Genomic DNA, 12,330 nt, shown 5'->3' with positions numbered 1-12,330 from the left:
CCTCTAGGTGGTCACAAAGCACTGAGCTGACCTCCCTGTGCTATGCAGCAGCTTCCCACTAGCCGTCCATTTTACATTTGGTAGTGTATATATGTCCATGCCACTCTCTCACTTCATCCCAGCTTACCCTTCCCCCACCCCGTGTCCTCAAGTCTGTTCTCTATGTCTGTGTCTTTATTCCTGCCCTGCCACTAGGTTCATCAGTACCGTTTTTTAAAATTCCATATATATGCGTTAGTATATGGTGTTTGTTTTTCTCTTTCTGACTTACTTCATTCTGTATGACAAATTCTAGGTCCATCCACCTCACTACAAATAACTCAATTTCATTCCTTTATATGGCAGAGTAATATTCCATTGTATATATGTGCCACATCTTCTTTATCCAATCATCTGTTGATGGACGTTTAGTTTGCTTCCATGTCCTGGCTATTGTAAATAATGTTGCAACGAACATTGCGGTACATGTATCTTTTTGAATTATGGTTTTCTCAGGGTATATGCCCAGTAGTGGGATTGCTGGGTCATATGGTAGTTCTATTTTTAGTTTTTTAAGGAACCTCCATACTGTTCTCCACAGTGGCTGTATCAACTTACATTCCCACCAACAGTGCAGGAGGGCTCCTTTTTTTCCACACCCTCTCCAGCATTTATCGTTTGTAGACTTTTTGATGATGACCATTCTAACCTGTGTGAGGTGATACCTCATTGTGGTTTTGATGTGCATTTCTCTAATGATTAGTGATGTTGAGCATCTTTTCATGCATTTGTTGGCCATCTGTATGTGTTCTTTGGAGAAAAGAAAAGACACAATGGATTTCTAAGACTTAGTATGAAGAAAAGCAGATGAAATATCTCATTAGTTTTTTATATTAATTACATGTTGAAATTATAATATTTTGGGTATATTGGGTTGAATAAAAATAGTATTAAAATGGATATTCCTGTCTTTACTTGTTTTATGTGACTACTGGAAAATTTAAAATTATACATATGTGATTCAAATTATGTTTCTATTGGTTAATTTTGCTCTGCAGTCAAACTACCTGGGTGCAAATCTTCCACTAACTCCTTGGTGTGACTTAAGCACTCCACTATGTCTCGGTTTCCTTATCTGCACAATGGGTGTAATGATAATACTTAACCTGTTAAAGGCATTTCTTAGACATGTTGATATGGGCAGGTGTCAGCGGTTAGTAACTTAATAATAAGGGAACCAGCAGAATGATCAGAGTGAGCAGTTCAGAAAACAGAATCGGAAGTGGGATATAACTCAGAAATGGAAGGATCACTGGAGCAGCTTATTAAAATAAACAAACAAAAACAGAAAGCAAACAGGCACCTAAATAAGTAATGTTTGAAGTTCCATTTCTCATGATCATAAAAGCACCCTGTCCAAATCAGTTGATACAGAAGACATCTGGAGGGAATAGTACCAGATATCAGATGTGCTGACCATTGATTAGAAATAATAATCAATACAACTAAAAAGCAGTGCTAATGATATGTCTGTGACTGTTTATTGGAGTCCTAAGGTTGCATTCTCCAGCCTTGTTGAGGGATCAGAAACTGAATTAAACCAAGGTTAAAAATAGAACATCAAGTAACAAATTGTGCTTTTAAACAGACAGCTGCTCGTGATTTTCTCAAACAATGAGTAAAATCAGAATATACAGTTTGCTCTTTAGTTTGTTATGAGAATTAAATGAAGTAATACAACTAAGGTGCTTACATGAATAAACAATAGCTGTTATCATTGTCATTGTTAATTAGGAATATTATTATGGGAAAGTAATGAAGAAAGAAGTTATACTTAGATTCACTATACCAAAAGGGAATAGTAACTGTGACTCATGTCAAAATCAGAGTTATTAAAGAAAAAAATCAAAGTTATTCAAATGTAATCAAATTCTGAGGGGGCAATTCTAAGAAGAAAATAATGGAGAGATTTGTGTTAATTTTTTTTAAGAACCATGAACTAATTTGTAAGTATTTAATATTTCTTCATATGTTAGTAGCAATGATAGCTAAAATACATTTGCAGGTGGTAGAATTCAAAATTTGTGTAAATCCAGTTTGGCAGGTCCTCAAAAAGTTAAACGATAGAGATACCATATGACCCAGAAATTCCACTTCTGGGCATCTACCCAAATGAATTGAAAATGTATGTCCACACAACTTGTACACAAATGTCTATAGCAGCATTATCTATAATGTCCAAAAAGTGGAAACAACACAAATGTCCATCAACTGATGAATGAATAAACAAAATGTGGCATAGCCACACAATAGAACCATAAAAAGGAATAAAATACTAATACAGATGAGAATATGGATGAACCTTTAAAACACTATGATGGACTTCCCTGGTGGCTAACATGTCGTGGAGCAACTAAGCCCGTCGCCACAACTACTGAGCCTGCGCTCTAGAGCCCGTGAGCCACAACTACTGAAGCCCGCACGCCTAGATCCCATGCTCTGCAACAAGGGAAGCCACCGCAATAAGAAGCCCGCGCACCTCAATGAAGAGTAGCCCCTGCTTGCTGCAACTAGAAAAAGTCCATGCGCAGCAACGAAGACCCAATGCAGCCAAAAATAAATAAATAAATAAAATTAAAAAAAACCCCACAACACTATGTTAAGTGAAAGAAGCCAGACGCAAATCCACACACTGTATGATTCTATTTATGTTAAATGTCCATTGTAGGCAAACTGGTTGAGACAGAAAGCAAATTAGTGTTTGCCAAGGGCTAGAGGAAGGGGGAAGTGGAACACCAAACAAATATTGGATCACTTCGCAGGGTGATGGAAATTTTCGAGGTTAGATAGTGATGACGGTTATGACTATACTAAAATCCACTGAACTGTACAGTTTAAAATGGTGAATTTTATGGTGTTAAGAAAACGTAAAATAAATATTCATTCAAAAAAATAAAATAAAATTAGTGTAAATCCAAAGAGCTGAGATATGGATGGAGAGGATGAAAATGAATGATTTGCTTACAGATAAAATGTGACTATTACTAAAGAATAGAGTGGATAAATAAATATTGAATTAACTAGAATGTTAAGAAGAGAAAAAGAATAATATTGAGACCTGTCAGGAAGAGAATTAACACCCTTAACTATCAGTATAGAAGATACTTCAGGAGTGGCTGTTTGACCTACAGGGAGGCCTTCTTCCCTGAGATCCCTCCCCAGTAGCCAAGGCAGGCTTAGGCAGAACCTGATACCCTTGAAGAAGTTGACTGGTCCAGAGACAGACATGTCACCTAAGTTACGCCACCACAAGATCTGATCCCAGGATTTGGGGATTTGAAGTTGAGTGATACAGAGACTGGGCGTCAGAGTCATATTAATAGCAGTACTCTAAGGATAAGGTCTGTGGATTTATTGTGAAAGATCTTAAACTTGTCTTGGTACCTGGTTCAGCAACATTTAATAATACCCTCTGTCAGGTACTGTGCCCTTGTAATACTTCCCTTCTTCCCCACCCCAGTCCCCACTTTTTTAACACAAGCTAGCCTGATTAAGTTTCTGTTAGTTAACACCATAAATAATATTTCAAAACAAAAACCTTGAGGTAATACTTCAAGAAAAAAATGTACCACTTTGATGTTATCAATGAAATTTTAAATACTAAATATAAATTCTCTATGAAGTTTATTTCACTATGAATAATGAAGCTCTGGAAATTCCAGGAAGGATAAACACAGACATGAGAGAAGTAATAAAAGCTATCAATGAAAAAGAACATGATTTTTCCATTTGGCTTTATGAAAACGCACTACATGATCTTTATATTTCTAATTTTGAAAGTGAAAGATTGATGGAAACCATGACACAAATAGGTCCATAGGCTGTTGTTTGAGAACTATTGAATGAAAACCTAGAAATCTAAAAAAAAATTTTTTTTTGATGTGGACCAGTTTTTTTAAAAGTCTTTATTGAATTTGTTACAATATTGCTTCTGTTTTTTGTTTTCTTGGCCTCAAGGGATGTGGGATCTTAGCTCTCCGACCAGGGATCAAACCCGCACCCCCTACATTGGAAGGCAAAGTCTTAACCACCGGACCACCAGGGAAGTGCCCTAGAGATTTATTATTTTTTTAAATAAATAAATATATTTATTTATATTTGGCTGCATTGGGTCTTCGCAGCTGCAGGTGGGCTTCCTCTAGTTGCAGTGAGTGGGGGCTACTCTTCGTTGTGGTGCACAGGCTTCTCATTGCGGTGGCTTCTCTTGTTGCAGAGCATGGGCTCTAGGCACGCGGGCTTCAGTAGTTGTGGCTTGCGGGCTGTACAGTGCAGGCTCAGTAGTTGTGGCACACAGGCTTAGTTGCTCCGTGGCATGGGGGATCTTCCTGGACCAGGGCTTGAACCCGTGTCCCCTGCATTGGCAGGCAGATTCTTAATCACTGTGCCACCAGGGAAGCCCTAGAGATTTAAAATATAGAATTTAAAAGCATCTTTTGGTTATTCAATTAGCTCATTTTTATAAACAGGTATTGAGGTAAGGGGAAATTGATTACCTCAAAGTCAGGAGGATAATTTTAGGCAAGGCTGCCTCTAGAACACCATCTAATGCTTTTTGGACATTAACACATTGCTAAAGAAATGTTTCCTGACAATTAGAAGTATAATGAATAAAACAATGGTAAACTATTCATTACAGATAGCTCACTGGTGATCAAAACTTGCTTTGTCACATTGTAAATGTTTACATTCTAACAGTCTAGACATTTCATTAATATTTATTGAAGTTGGGAGACATTAATTTATCCACTTATGAGTCACTGTGGATATAAAAAACAAATAAATGAAATTGCCCTCATAATGTGCAATACTGCAACATAATAACAATTTGATATTCTTGTTTAAGATTTCAAATTGAATGTTGATTAGGTTGCAGTATATCATACTAAATTTTTCATCTCAGAAATAGTTCATTAGTCTAGAATGTGTGGGTAGGGAGACATTTGTAATTATTTCTCACATGATATAGAAGATATTGTCTCCTATGCACATGACTTTGGATATAAACCAGAAGCACAGGTCTTACAGTTAACACTCTGCATGTGTAACTGCCTGCAGGGATACTGTACTGTATATCTAGAATTTTTTTTAAGAGGATAGATCCCACGTTATGTTCTAAATCCAATTAAAAAAATTAAGCTGGACTTCCCTGGTGGCGCGGTGGTTGAGAGTCTGCCTGCCGATGCAGGGGACACGGGTTCGTGGCCCGGTCTGGGAAGATCCCACATGCTGCGGAGCGGCTGGGCCCGTGAGCCATGGCCACTGAGCCTGTGCGTCCAGAGCCTGTGCTCCGCAACGGGAGAGGCCACAACAGTGAGAGGCCCGCATACCGCAAATAAATAAATAAATTAAGCCTATTTTGAATATATATATGTATGTATGTGTATATATGTATGTTTTGTTTATATATGTATGTGTATATATATACATGTATATATATATATATATATATATATATATATATATATATATACTCTGTTTTCAAAATGAAAATTTTAAAAATCACTTTTTTCTTAATTTTAAAAGTAATACAGAGACTTCCTGTTCTGGGATGAGACAGAGTAGTTGCATTTCTCCCCATTCCTTCTGCCAAGTACAGCTAAAAACCCTGGATGCTATAAAACAAATATAAGAAGACTGAAAGGTGGAGAGAAGGCAGATTGGCTACTTACCTGGAAAGACAAGGGAGTGAGTTCTCTGTTTTCTTTTTACTTCATAGTTGGGGTGCTAGAGATACTGGCAACCTGGAAATGTCAGTGGGCTCAGACAAAAAGCCTGTTCTCTCTAGACAAAGAACCAGGAAATCCACAGCCTAGCAAGAGAGAAAACATTTAGTTAATAACCACTTGTGCAGAAAGGAGTCAACGTGGGAGGCCTGAGCCTGTTGTCACCAGAAAGTCCTGTTTGCGAGGTTGGCCCTTGGCTGGCATCCGGGAACTTCCCTGATAGTTTCCTGCACTGATATTAAACCTTCCCTAAATGAGAAGAGTGTCTCATTGTGCCTAGATTGTTCATGGAAACCATGTGGTTTATGCTGCTCACCTGCTTTCCTTTTGGGAGTCTGAAATTGATATTAGGAAGTGAGTACCTACATGACCAGACCTCCAGAAACCTTGGGTGCCGAATCTCTAAAGAGCTTCCCAGGAGAAAACCCTTCATATGTGTCATCACAATTCACTGATTGAAAAACTGAGCACGCCATGGGCCATTCCACTGAGAGAGAACTCTTAGAATCTTGGGCTTTGTTTCCTCTAGACTTCATTCCTTGAAGCTTTTCCCTTTGCTGATTTTGCTTTGTAACCTTCTGCTGTAAATCCCAACTGTGAATACAACAATAAATTGAGTCCTCTGAGTCTTCCTGGTGAATCATTGAACAAAGGAGTGTTCTTGGAGACAACTGACACGTTGCCATACTCCAACCAAATATCACAAGAAAAAGTGGTGGTTCCACCACCTCTGTCAGCAGTAGCCCAGTGGGAAGTCTAGCCTTTCACCCTTGCCAGGCTAAAATGAGGTACTCCAACTCCCTTCCAGGATAGTGTCAGAGAAGACTGAGTGGGAAGCCAGAACTTTTACTATCTTCCAGTGGAGGCCATGTGGGGTGTAGTGATGAAGCACCCCTCTACCTCCCAACTTGGGTGGTATCACTGGAGGCTGGTGGAGAACCTGAACCCTCACCCTGTACAAGAGTAATGGGGTGCCCTTTCCTGCCCACATGGGGTGTCAAAGGAGGCCTAATGAGGAGCTTGGACTTCTACCACAACCACGAAAAGTATGTGAAGAAATAATGTCTAAAAATTCCCAAACTGGCAAAAGACATAAACATGTAGAATAAAAAGGCTGAGTGAATCTCAAATAGAATAAACCTAAATAAATCTCCACCAAGACACAGCATAGTCAAACTTCTGAAAACTAAAGACAAAGAAAAAAAAATTTTTTTTTGAAAAAAATTCTTGAAAGCAGCAAGAAAGAAACAATAGCTTATAAACAGTGGGAAAAGCAATTTTTTTTTTTTTCGGTACGCAGGCCTCTCACTGTTGTGGCCTCTCCCGTTGCGGAGCACAGGCTCCAGACGCACAGGTTCAGTGGCCATGGCTCACGGGCCTAGCCGCTCCGCGGCATGTGGGATCTTCCCGGACTGGGGCACGAACCTGTGTCCCCTGCATCGGCAGGCAGACTCTCAACCACTGCCCCACAAGGGAAGCCCAGGAAAAACAATTTTATTGACAGATTTCTCTTCTAAAACTATGGAGGCCAGAAGGAAGTCGCAATTTTTCAAGTGCCAAAAGAAAAGAACTGTCAATCCAGATTCTATAAGCAGTGAGAATACGCTTTAGTAATAAAGGAGAAGTCAGGACATTCTCAAATGAAGCAAGCCTGAAAGAATTTGTTGCTAGCAAACCTATCCTAAGAGAATGACTAAAAGAAGTTCTCTAAACAAAAAGGAATCTTGGAAAAAAAAAAAAAAAAAAAAAAAAAGGAATCTTGGGACATTAGGAAGAAAGAACAATGGAAAGAATAAAAACATGGGTAAATACAACACTCTCCTTCTCCTTGAAATTTCTAGGTTGTATCTGATGATTGAAGCAAAAATCGTAACGTTGTTCGATATGGTTCTCAATGCACGTAGAGGAAATATTTAAGACAATTATTAACTAGAGACAGTAAAGGAACTTAATTAGCAGTCAAGGTTTTTATATGTCACTGGAACTAGTAAAATATTACCACCAGTAGACTGCTAAGTTATGTATATATAATAGAGCAATCACTAAAAATTTATACAAAGAGATACACTTTAAAACAATACAGACAAATCAAAATGGAATTCTTAACTCATGTTTGAGTAACCAACAGAAAGACAGGAAAAAGAAAATAGAAAAACCAAAACTAGAAAACAATAAAGTGGCAGACTGAAGCCTTAAAATATCAATAATTTCATTACATACAAACGGTCTATTTTATTTGTAAAAGCCAAAAAGTGGAAACCATCACAATGTCCAATAGGTGGTTAGACAAACTGTGATAAATCCATACCAGGGAATCCTTCTCAGCCATAAGAGGAAATGGACTACTGATACACACAATAGCTTGAATAAATCTCACAGGCCTTATTCTGAGTGAAAAAGGCCAATCTCAAAAGGCATATACCATATATTTCCATTTACATAACATCTGGAAATGATGAAATCACAGAGATGGAAACCAGATTAGTGACAAAGGGTTAGGAATGGTGAGAGAAATGGGGGTGGTCGTGAGTATAAAGAGGGAGCACAAGGCATATCTTTGTGGTGATGGAAGAGTTCTGTACCTTGATTGCAATGGTGGCTATATGAATCTACATGTGATAAAATGGCATACAATTATATGCACACACATTGTACCAATGTCAATATCCTGGTTTTGATATTGTACTATAATTACATGAGATCATTAGAAAAAACTGAGTGAAGTGGTACACATAATCTCTTTTTGCAACCTCCTGTGTATACATAATTATTTTAAAATATGTATAAACTGTATACACATGTATATATCTAAAGCACAGAAAAGATTTTCAAGGATAGGCCTAAAAATTAATAGTGGTAAGGATATGTTTGCACTATTTTTGTTGTTGTTGTTTTTGGCCATGCCACACAGCATGTGGGATTTTAGTTCCCCGATCAGGGATCGAACCTGTGCCCCCTGCAGTGGAAGCGAGGAGTCTTAACTACTGGATCACCAGGGAAGTCTTGTACTATTTTGTTTTTAATTATTATTATTTTTTGGCTGCGTTGGGTCTTTGTTGCTGTGCACGGGCTTTCTCTAGTTGCGGCGAGCAAGGGCTACTCTTTGTTGTGCTGTGCGGGCTTCGCATTGTGGTGGCTTCTCTTGTTGCTGAGCACGGGCTCTAGGCGCACGGGCTTCAGTAGTTGTGGCACGTGGGCTCAGTAGTTGTGGCTCACGGGCTCTAGAGTGCAGGCTCAGTAGTTGTGGCACACAGGCTTAGTTGCTCCGCAGCATGTGGGATCTTCCCGGACCAAGACTCGAACCCGTGTCCCCTGCATTGGCAGGCGGATTCTTAACCACCACACCACCAGGGAAGCCCCCTTGTACTATTTTTTTAAAAAGAGAAAAAGAATGCAAAATTATTGTAAAAAATTCAAATACAGAAAAATATAAACAAGGTGAAACTCACCTGTTCTATGATGCCATCGAGAGATAATTTCTTTCATCATTTAACAAATACTTACTGAGTGCATCCTATAGTGCCATGAACTGTTAACATTTGGTGTGTATTTCAGAAATTTCCCGTGCATCCAGAGTCAATTACAAATTATAATCATTATAAATCACCGATATATGTTATTATATGTATAATATGTATTATTATATAATCTCTCATTACTTGACATCTTATTCATCCATTATTCATCCATTTGCAAATATGTATTGAGTACCTGCTTTAGCCAACATCGTGCTATGCTCTGAGGATACAGTGGTGAATAGAGCAGACATGGTCTGTTTCCTCACAAAGCTTACAGTATAGTAAAAGATTGTCACTAAACAAATTGTCTGACAATTACGGATTATGTCAAGTTTAGACAAATGCAAACAATGCTTTGAAATGCCCAACTGTGAAAAGAAAGGATAGTAGTTATGACGGCAAGATACTGTAGCATGTTTATCATTGATGGAAATGAGCCTGTAGAGAGAAAGAGGTTAAAAATACAAGAGCAAGAGAGAGGGACACTGAATTCATACAAAGTTTCCTGAGAGGGAAGGAGCCAGAGCACAAATATAAGGGTTGACTTCAGGTAGAAGGAAATTGCCGCATTGAAACAAGCAAAAGAAGTGAGGACAAGTGCAGATATAACTTAGTTTGTAGATTTGGAGGTCTGAAGTTCAGGCAATTCCTCTTTGAGACTTTCTATTTTCTTAACAAAATATGAGACAATGTCATCTGCCAAAAGCAAGGATGTAAACTGGAAGATCCCAGGTTGGAAGAGAGTTGACGTTTTAAGTAGTCGTTTGGGAAAGCAAGACGAATAGAGAAAGGCAATAGTAGTTCACTTGCCAGGGTGAGTTAAGGGCCCGCAGAGTCTGTTCTATGGGGCAGATTCTAACCATTTTCAGCTAATTGCAGTCAGGGAAAAAACAAGGGTATAAACATTAAAAGAGAGAAACAAAGTGTTGTAGTGCACTAAATTAAAAACAAAAAGAAATTAGAAAGAGGATTGTTTTTCAACTGGAAGGAGAGGAAGAAAACGGCCTGAGAAAGGGAATGAAGTAAAGAAGTCAGGGGAAGATGCAGATACATGCAGTGGGGTGGCAGCTTTCTGTCTGGGGAGCAGGAATGTTCTTTTGTCTTCCAATCCAAACATGGGCACAGTGGTATCAGCAGTTTACCACCTGATTTTTTGAAATTGTTCCACGTTTCTTTTAATCACTTAGACGTGACAACCTATCAAAACCCTATGCAAGGGCTTCCCTGGTGGCGCAGTGGTTGAGAGTCCGCCTGCCGATGCAGGGGACACGGGTTCGTGCCCCAGTCCGGGAGGATCCCACATGCCGCGGAGCGGCTGGGCCCGTGAGCCATGGCTGCTGAGCCTGCGCGTCCGGAGCCTGTGCTTCGCAACGGGAGAGACCACAACAATGAGAGGCCCACATACCGCAAAAAAAAAAAAAAAAAAAAAAAAAAACCCTATGCAGGGGCTTCCCTGGTGGCGCAGTGGTTGAGAGTCCGCCTGCCGATGCCGGGGACACGGGTTCGTGCCCCAGTCCGGGGAAGATCCCACATGCCGCGGAGCGGCTAGGCCCGTAAGCCATGGCCGCTGAGCCTGCGCGTCCGGAGCCTGTGCTCCTCAACGGGAGAGGCCACAACACTGAGAGGCCCGCGTAGCACAAAACAAACAAACAAACAAACAAAACCCTATGCAGGAATTCCCAGGCACCTTTAGCTGCTGCAGAGAAGTATGAGTGAAGCACAAGTATATCATCCTCCATACATTAGAAGAAGGCTTTGGTGAGCAACAGGAGGCAGACGTTTAATCTTTCTCTTCTTATTGGAAGTTGTGAGTGGCTGTGAGCCCCTTTTTAGGTCCACTTTATATACATTCCTAGTTACGAGTCCAGTTCTTTTATTCAATGTTATCTTTCAATCCACTCCAAGTGTTTTAACATTATTTTTGATTTAATGAATGTTTAGCTAAATATAAACGGACTTGGAGGAACTGAGATACAGGCATAAGATAACTTAAAATCATCTGGTAAATGGACCAAGTCTATAAATGGACTTGGAGGAACTGAGATTTGGGCATAAGATAACTTAAAATCATCTGGTAAATCTCTGCTACCATTATTCTCTGAGAAATACTACTGTTTAACACTTGGCTAGATAATTTGTAATTATTAAATTATTTACACTCTAGTAATACCAGACTTATCAGACTCTTTGTACAATGGCTATTCCACGATTAAAAGGAACCTCCTTATGTATCCTTTTGTTTAGAATTCGTGAAGCTTAAAAATGTTTTAGTTCACCGTTATGTTAACAAAAACAAGTTCCTCTAACCACAACAGCAAAAATAGAAAGTCACCAGGAAGCTGTTTGGCACGTGAACAAAGCAAAGAAGAGACTGGGTTGAAAGAAAATTCATTCTGGAGTCCAGTCCCTTGTCTTTTGGCCATCTCTTTGGCTAGACTGCTAATGTGTGACTTTTGTACAAATTCTTTTAACTTTGGGTTTTCCGTTTCCCATTTTTTGAAGGATAGCGGGAATACTTACTACTGAAAATACGTTTCATTTTTAAAAATGAGCAGATACTCACACATTACTAGCGCAATAAAAATTACCAAAAGAGGGAAGGAAAACGTAAACGTTTGTGTGTCTTAACTAAAAAACTGTTAAGACACAAAACTTGGCTCTTTGCTTCCGTTCCATGACAGCCAAAAGGGAAACATGGATCAGTGACACTGCTGTCAAGTAGAAGGAAGAATACAAGTAATTCAAGGACCTAGTGCATACTTGGGGCCAATATTATTTTCTCCCTTTCCCTTCCTTCTCAAAACCTAAGTTTTGTTTGCCGCCGCATACAACAATCTAGTGGGCAATTATTAACTTCTTTTTCTTGCCTATCATAAAGTGATGCACGTTGGGAGTTCGCTGTACCAGACAGCGGCTGCTCCGAATTTCCATTAAACCCTGGAATTCTTTTGTTAGGGTTTGTAATTGGCTTTCTTAGCATTCTGCAGGAAGATGGAATGGACCTGGGAATGGACGGGTGGAGACTAATTCGATACAAGACTACAGTAATC

This window comes from Mesoplodon bidens (genome assembly GCF_964165515.1).
Source record: "Mesoplodon bidens genome assembly, chromosome: 4".
Taxonomy (NCBI): domain Eukaryota; kingdom Metazoa; phylum Chordata; class Mammalia; order Artiodactyla; family Ziphiidae; genus Mesoplodon; species Mesoplodon bidens.
Note: the sequence above shows the minus strand (reverse complement) of the source record.